The sequence below is a fragment of the Sinocyclocheilus rhinocerous genome, unplaced genomic scaffold (assembly GCF_001515625.1).
Source record: "Sinocyclocheilus rhinocerous isolate Xijiao unplaced genomic scaffold, SAMN03320098_v1.1 scaffold50, whole genome shotgun sequence".
Lineage (NCBI taxonomy): Eukaryota > Metazoa > Chordata > Actinopteri > Cypriniformes > Cyprinidae > Sinocyclocheilus > Sinocyclocheilus rhinocerous.
The window spans coordinates 456,569-465,491 of record NW_015641057.1 but is presented as its reverse complement, the minus strand read 5'-3'; the positions used below and the strand labels follow the sequence as shown (position 1 = coordinate 465,491).

The window sequence follows — 8,923 nt, the reverse complement described above, 5'->3', positions numbered from 1 at the left end:
TATTCCTATGGTGAAAAAAAACTGGATGGCCCGGTTTTTTTTTTTTTTTTTTTTGGAATGACAGCATAAGAGAAAATGATGGTTTTAGACAAGATTGTGTGTGAGGGGGAGTGTATGTTTAACTACTTGACAGGTCTGAGCTACATTTATATCAATATCAAAGGCTGCCGGACACAGGGCTGAGCTCTGGCCCAGCTATGAGGGCGACTTGACTGCCAAGTGGTGAGCACCAATTAGCTCAAAGCTGCCAAGAGCACATCAACCCACAGTCAGCAGAAAAATTCAAAGTCGGCACTGCACTTACAAACACATCCATTTCTACCAACCTTAGAACAGCATCAAGGCTAACAGACTTTCCCTAGCCTGATACATTCAGTCCCGCAACCGATCAACCTGTGCTGTTAGGATGTAGGGACCAAGAGCTGATCAAAGCATTTAAAGAAATCTTTGATTCATCTCAGAGACACTGATAGTCTTCATAGGTTCAGTTTGTACAGAATTTTTCTGTTCTGCCAAAAATATTATTGTTTAAACAGAAGCGTTCAAAGAAAGAGCAAAGCTATTCAGTGAAGGAGTGACCTGAGCCATATTTAGTGACCCAAATATCACATAGGAACCACATATAACTGCCTAACAACTATTCAGAACACCTTAGCAATTGCATAGCAATGCCCAATGGCAACCAGCCAACTTGGCAAATGGCAAATACCATTTATATTTGCTCCAGAAAATGTAAGTGTAGTTAACATATTTATTATTAACTTAGGCAGTTACTGTTATATCCAAATTCCAACATTTACGAAAACCCGAGGATTTCTGAACTCATGCTGAGACTTCATTACAGCATTAGTCCTACGACTGCAAGCTGATTTACTAATACATTCTGTCAAAATAAACTATAGCTCCACACTGACTTCTGTTTATAGCTTGTATCCTCTCACTGCATATATTTCAGTAACATGTAATTTGGTTGGAGTAATGTTACAGAAATAAGAATAGCAAGCATCTGCTGTAATTGATGGATAATCCTTGGCAAAAACAAGCAGTTTGAGCGAAGACTGAACAGTTTGTTCTTTGATTTTGGAAGCGGAGTCCACCACCTGCTCTTTTTGGACTTGGACGGTAATATATCTGACAGAGATTAAGGCTTAATTGAGTCGATAGTTGATTTATCAACTGTAACTTTCATTGGTTTTGGACATTTTTCCGTAGTTCACTCCAGATTCCCTCGTTTGAAAGGTGATATATCTTCTAAATGTTTCTGCATTTTGACACTTAAATCAATCTAATGTTGAAAAATATGCGAAGGAGATCGCATAATGCTTTTGATGCTCGGTTGTAGGAAGTTCCAGTACAGAGTTACATCATTAGCTGTTGAAGAACTGCCAGGTACAAGCAAGAGAGAATCTGTTGTTTATATTGTGCAATTCATTGTTGAGACTGTAAGGAAGTAATCAAGACAAGATGATCTTTTAGGAACATTAATATTAATATTAATCGCTGTATTAAGCTAGAAAAATATAGCTGAAATGGGCGAAACCCTTCACAATAAGGTCCAAAATATATCGGAGAGTAACAAAAGCACGTGAAAGTACATGAACGCAAATGCATCTAGACAATATTTGAAGGCCTTTTCTATTTAAGCTGAGTTATATCTACATCTTTATTTTAATGTTTTAATTAAGATTAGATTAATATAACTAAATGTCAATTATTTTAAGACTTTTTCTTCAACAATCCCTTTTTTTCTCATGGGAAAACATAACTATTTCATATGAACTTGTACAATGTGACAGATTTTTAGGAAAAAGTAGGCATGATGGTCCACTTCTAACCCAGCGCCTAAACATCACTGGGACATCAACAGGTCATACAAAAGAGCTTGAACACTCGACATATGACAAAATTGCAGCACACGCTTAATATAAACAACATTATCATGCACTGGTGTGGAATACTAATACTAATATAGTTCATTATCATTATATTTAATGGTCTTGGTGTGAACAGACCTTTAGGCTTTATTTGGAACAGGCCTTTCTTGATAAGTTGAATAATTTTGATCCCAGTCTAGATGGAGCCCAGTTAAGGCTGTGTCACTAATTCCGGTGAAACGCAAACTTTCCCATGTTTATCTATAAAGGGTCAGACGTCGGTCTAGTTAAGCAGAATTCTCCTCCTCTCATTCTAAAGAATCCGGTTTGACTTTAAAGGCAGGCACTGACAGATATCACATGACACAAGACGATGTTGAAACACAGCACCCTCCAGACAGTGTCTGTTTCCCTGCTTTTGATGCTCGGTTGTAGGAAGTTCCAGTACAGAGTTACATCATTAGCTGTTGAAGAACTGCCAGGTACAAGCAAGAGAGAATCTGTTGTTTATATTGTGCAATTCATTGTTGAGACTGTAAGGAAGTAATCAAGACAAGATGATCTTTTAGGAACATTAATATTAATATTAATCGCTGTATTAAGCTAGAAAAATATAGCTGAAATGGGCGAAACCCTTCACAATAAGGTCCAAAATATATCGGAGAGTAACAAAAGCACGTGAAAGTACATGAACGCAAATGCATCTAGACAATATTTGAAGGCCTTTTCTATTTAAGCTGAGTTATATCTACATCTTTATTTTAATGTTTTAATTAAGATTAGATTAATATAACTAAATGTCAATTATTTTAAGACTTTTTCTTCAACAATCCCTTTTTTTCTCATGGGAAAACATAACTATTTCATATGAACTTGTACAATGTGACAGATTTTTAGGAAAAAGTAGGCATGATGGTCCACTTCTAACCCAGCGCCTAAACATCACTGGGACATCAACAGGTCATACAAAAGAGCTTGAACACTCGACATATGACAAAATTGCAGCACACGCTTAATATAAACAACATTATCATGCACTGGTGTGGAATACTAATACTAATATAGTTCATTATCATTATATTTAATGGTCTTGGTGTGAACAGACCTTTAGGCTTTATTTGGAACAGGCCTTTCTTGATAAGTTGAATAATTTTGATCCCAGTCTAGATGGAGCCCAGTTAAGGCTGTGTCACTAATTCCGGTGAAACGCAAACTTTCCCATGTTTATCTATAAAGGGTCAGACGTCGGTCTAGTTAAGCAGAATTCTCCTCCTCTCATTCTAAAGAATCCGGTTTGACTTTAAAGGCAGGCACTGACAGATATCACATGACACAAGACGATGTTGAAACACAGCACCCTCCAGACAGTGTCTGTTTCCCTGCTTGTAGACTATCTGTTTCTTCTTCTCTATTTCTCTCTCGTCTCTGTGTCATATTTTCAGACTTTCTGTCATTGATTTGTCTTCCTCGCAAAGTACTTCCTGTTAGAGGTAAGATGGGCGAGTCATTCAGTGAAAATGGTGATTTTATCTACTGTGGATATGCAAAAAATCAAGAAATGGAAGAAAAATATTTTTGGGGGCTTAATTTTTGTTACACACAGAATAAAAAAAAATTATATAAGAAAACCATGTGGCATTTGCTGTAAAAAAAGAAAAAAAATACAAGACAAGTGTTCATGTTTGTGAGAGAAAAAATCTACATATGTATATATATATACAGTATGTATATATAAATATATGCGTGTGTATGTATATATATATATATACAGTGGGTACGGAAAGTATTCAGACCCCCTTAAATTTTTCACTCTTTGTTATATTGCAGCCATTTGCTAAAATCATTTAAGTTAATTTTTTTTCCTCATTAATGTACAGTCAATATGGGGTGCTGTGTGTACATTAATGAGGAAAAAAAATTAACTTAAATGATTTTAGCAAATGGCTGCAATATAACAAAGAGTGAAAAATGTAAGGGGGTCTGAATACTTTCCGTACCCACTGTATATATATACAGTATGTATATAATATATATTATTTCTAATATATACATTAGTGCTGGGCAACGATTAAAATTTTTAATCGCGATTAATCGCATTGTTATGCGAAATGTTCACGCAAAGAAAGAAGGCGTAACTTTTATTCTTGCTGTAGTATTGTTGCTGCTGCCATGTCGTGAAGGCGCTGTGTGTTTCGTTGTGAATTATTAATTATTAATCATTAATGTTTTGTCTAGTTTATTATAGAAAAACAAGTTATGCTCAGAGTCCAGAGCCTCAATCATAACATTATAACAGGCTCCTTCCGAGTAGAGACCTGCACTATCGTGTGACCTAACGCAGCAGAGTGCGGCGCGGGACAACTCTTGATGGTCGAGTGCGGGTGCGGGCGGGTAGAGACTCGTGTGTGAGGGATGCGGGAGAATAATTAGGGTGTACTCATTCTAGGCAATCTTAACCGTGCCCGAGCACGTTTGACCACCAAAGCCCGGTTCGTTTGACTAGTGTGATCGCTCCGTGCGTTCGTTTAGCGGTCCCTGGCTCGGTTGGAAGAGGTGGGCCAGAGCGCAGTTCAGTTGGGCTCGGGCGCGGTGTGAGCGGAGCGCAGATATTCTGATACGTGTGAAGCATGATTGCGTGAACATTTCTGAGCGGCAAAAGCGATAGATCAGTAAAGCCATATACGTATTGTGAGAGGACCGTGTGTTACCGCCAGGTTATAAGGCAGAATAGTTTCAATACTGTAATAAATGCTATGTCAGTTAGCATTAATTTTGCTTAATTTTATCAGGAGCGTCCATGTGAGCGCTCCTTTAGTCTTAGGCCCACCCCAAATGCTCTCATTGGTTGAGACGTAATTTTCAGCATCATTACTCCAGTCTTCAGTGTCACATCCTTCAGAAATAATTATAATATGCTGATTCACTGCTCAAGAAACCTTTTTTAATTATTATTATTATTTGCTTAATTTTATCAGGAGCGTCCATGTGAGCGCTCCTTTAGTCTTAGGCCCACCCCAAATGCTCTCATTGGTTGAGACGTGTGATGACACTCATCCCAAGCCAGTATTGATCAACATCCCACCCCTCCTGTGACCCATGGTTTGTATGCATGTGTATTCAGAGCCAGTGAGCAACGAACTTTCAAAATAATAAAAAACTGTGTTAATGCACGATAAAATAATTATCGGCATTAATCAATTAATGCGTTAACGTGATAATAACGCGTTAACTTGCCCAGCCCTAATATATATATGTGTGTGTGTGTGTGTGTAATTTGTGTTCCGAAGATGTCTTACGGGTTTGGAGCAACATGAGGGTGAGTAATTAATGACAGAATTTTAATTTTTAGGTGAACTATCCCTTTAAGTTATACTTATATACTTAAATTTAAGTTACTTTGAGGCCCTTTTGGGAATTTTCTAAGGCCCCCTAGTGGGTCATGGACCCCTGGTTAAGAACCACTGACCTACAGTATGATGGTAACAAAAAAATAAAAATTGAATTAAAAAAAGCAAACAATATGAAAAACCATTGGTGAAAAAATTCAATTTTTTGTTGCTACTCACACCAGGAAAAAAAAACAAAAAAAATATAAATAAAAAGTAACCTCAAAAATGCACTTCAAATATTTTCATTTTGCATCTCAGGGCTTCCATACTTTTCTATACATAGCAGAGTGAGAGTAGAAACTGGCAACTCTTAAAACTCAAAACCTGTGAAAAAAAATGTCAACTCCTCTTCAGTATACCATTTGGTGATGGGATGTTCTGGACTTTCATTGAATGTGATGGTGATTTTGAAAACAGATGTTTCCCTTAAATTCTGTCAAGCTCAGAATCCCTCAGTAGTTCACATCAGCTCATATAGACACCAGACATCTATCTTAACCACTTGAAACAAGCTCTTATCTTTGACTGTGACAGTCAGAAGACACAATAAATTCACATAAAGACTGCCTAGTCAAGTCTGCATTAGCGGTGGGTTGACCGATGACCCAACTGACTAAGACCCTGCTACCTGCAGCTGGGATACGCAGTCGAGAGATTAAACTGCAGTTATTGGTGCCTTGTCACCGAGGAACCCCTGCAGAACCTATTACAACCTAATGCATGGAATGGCTGAAAGGGCCCTCCATTGAGTAAAGTAATTAAATGTGGCTGCCTGCCACCGTCGGATGTATAAGACCTCCAGCGCCCTGGTCAGGTAGAGTAATTACCATTCCTCTCTCTCATGCCTGTTTGATAAAAGATGACTATCTTTCTCAACCCTGAAAAATCATCTGTGCATAAGCTGTAAAACTGGAATACCTCTGAGGGTTTCTTTTTTCATTATTCCACCCATGATAAAACCTTGTCCATCCATAACATTACCATAAATCTTGCAAGTTCTGACTGATATGGCATCGAATGAAGAACTTTTGCTGTGACCTTGTTTCAAATTGAACAATCCACACAAGCAATGACTCATGGTTGTACGTTCTGGACTGAAAGGTTACGTGGGAAACACTGGGCAGTTTTTCCACAACTCGTGTAGATTATTCACCTAGAGCTACAAAATAGATCTATTCCTAGTGTGTTACTATAATTTTAATATTAACTGAAATTAATCTTATTAAGTGAATGATTTGGAACGTACACCATACAAATAGCACTCCTTACACAAAGCACACTGAATATTGATTCCAGTAGAGTTTGACATTTAGTGTGTTTGGAAAAAAGCCATATTTGGTTGGCTTAGAATTGTTGTAATCAAAAATGTTTAGTATTAAATTAAATATCGTGCTATCTTGGATTTTTTTGTCTGACATAGTTGAATTGCATTCTGGGAAAGCCTTCTTTTTAAAGAATATATACTGTACTACAGTTCAAAAGTCTGGGGTATTATTATTGTTTAATAGATTTATATTTTTATTCAACAGTGCAGTGAATTAATTAAATGTAAAACAATGAAAGACATTTCCAATGTTAGGGTATATAGACAGACAGAAAGAAAGAAAGAAAGAAAGAAAGACAGACAGACAGACAGACAGACAGATAGATAGACAGATAGATAGATAGATAGATAGATAGATATTAGAATGATTTCCGAAGGATCATGTGACACTGAAGACTGGAGTAATGATGCTGAAAATTCAGCTTTGATCACAGGAATAAATTACATTATATAATATATTCAAATAGAAAAAAAGTTATTCTAAATTGTAAAAATATTTTACAATATTACTGTTTTTACCCAAATAAAAGCAGCCTTGATGAGCATAAGAGACTTCTTCCAAAAACATTACGAAAATCTGACTGACCCCAAACTTCTGAATCATTTTGTATGTTATGCTGCCTTAAAATTTGGCCTAAAAAAAAAAAAAAAAATTGTATGTTTTGTAACAGCCTTCATGTCACCTTGTTGTGTGCTTTACAGTACCTTGTGGCGTCTTGAAATACAGGGGCCATTTTTTGCAGTAAGGCATTAAAACATATTGTTTGGAACGAGCGGCGATGATGGCGATACGGCAGTTGGTATGATACATAGCATAGTGAGCCGAGGAGACATGAATAATGATGGAGGAGAAAATAGAGGGAATAGAGCGGGGGGGGGCTTTTTTTCTCTCTCTGTCTCCATCTGCCTCTCTTTTTCTGCCGGCCGGAGAAGCGCCTGATGTATTTGCTGCTTGGCTGCTCTCAGAGATTGCTATCAGCCAAGACTCGTCTGTGGAGGTAAACTCAATTCGCATATTTTCCCCCTCCAACCTTCATAACATTTACTTTCAAGCCATCTGATTTGGCATCTGTATGCGTGTGTGAATTTTTAGAGTTCTAATAGTGTGCGATTTAAAAGTGTGACCGTCCGCTTTGGCCTTCCAGAGATGCAAAACAAATGTAATGCAAGATGAACCAATCAATAGAGGTGTAATGTTGAAGCCAGGACCTCGGTTTGTAGACGTGTTTTCAATAATAAGAGCGAAGCGCAAAGCCAATCACCAATTGCCTGCAATCGTACGTGGAAAATGAATGTTGATGTTCCTGGCACATTCGAAGCGTCCAGATGGTATTTCGAGAAACATTTAAAGTCGCTCCACTGCAACACAACTTAATAATCAGTTTGACTGACATGATATCACTGTGCGAGCTACTGATTTAAAAACTAGTTGTCAGCTATGTATAACATTTCAATTCTCACTTCATGCACCCTGTCAACACAACATTATGAGGAATGGCAGATGCTGTTTTACTGGAAGCAGCTTAAGTGTAACACTTTCCTCGGGATACTTTACTGTCTGTGAATCACTTCATGCAAAATATGGTTTGTTAAAATTTCGCATTATGTTAGAGCTGTGGCCGATGGTTAGCACAAATGTAACTACAGAGTCCTGGATGGTATATGATGCTGTATACCAGGTAAAATGTGTCAGCTGGTAATGATTTAGCTTTACTATTTATATTGTAGCAGATACTGTATATATGCGAGGTCATGTATGGGCAGGACTGCTGTATGATGTTTACAGCTGAGAGTGATGAAAAAACAGAGAGGAATGTGCAAATGCAGAAACTAGTCAAGATAAGGATGAACTTAATGAATAAAGGGTGTTTACCAGGCACATTGTGATTAAATGTAATTATTTCATGTAGAATGCAAGTGATGTGTGGTCACAGCTGTGAATGTGGCTCATCCAATCAGAATTTACTATTAGAACGATCAGCTTTTACAATTTAATATATATGAATGTAACATTTTGTTGTTAGGGTAATTTGACATTAAGTAATTAATTATTAACAATTCAAAAGTAACATCATAAAAAATGCAATTAATCACCCAAACATGTACATGGAAAAAGTACAATTTAAATTTATTTTTATTCATTTATTAGGCTTTTAATCTTCAAAATGTCTTAAAAAAATCTTTATGTCTTCAAAATGTGGCGCTCATGGCACAAGATGCTGAAAGACTCATTCAGATTAACCAATGTGTGTAATTAATTCAATTACAATGTAAAAATGACTGAACGGCAATATATATATATACATATATATATATATATATATATATATATATGG

General features: G+C 36.8%; 1 protein-coding gene across 1 annotated transcript in view; it reads right to left on the bottom strand.

Moving 5' to 3' along the window:
* The window catches only part of LOC107754505 (AF4/FMR2 family member 2-like), a 259,399-nt gene that overhangs the window by 50,345 nt on the left and 200,131 nt on the right, over nt 1–8,923 (bottom strand). The gene's annotated exons all lie outside the window — the stretch shown is intronic.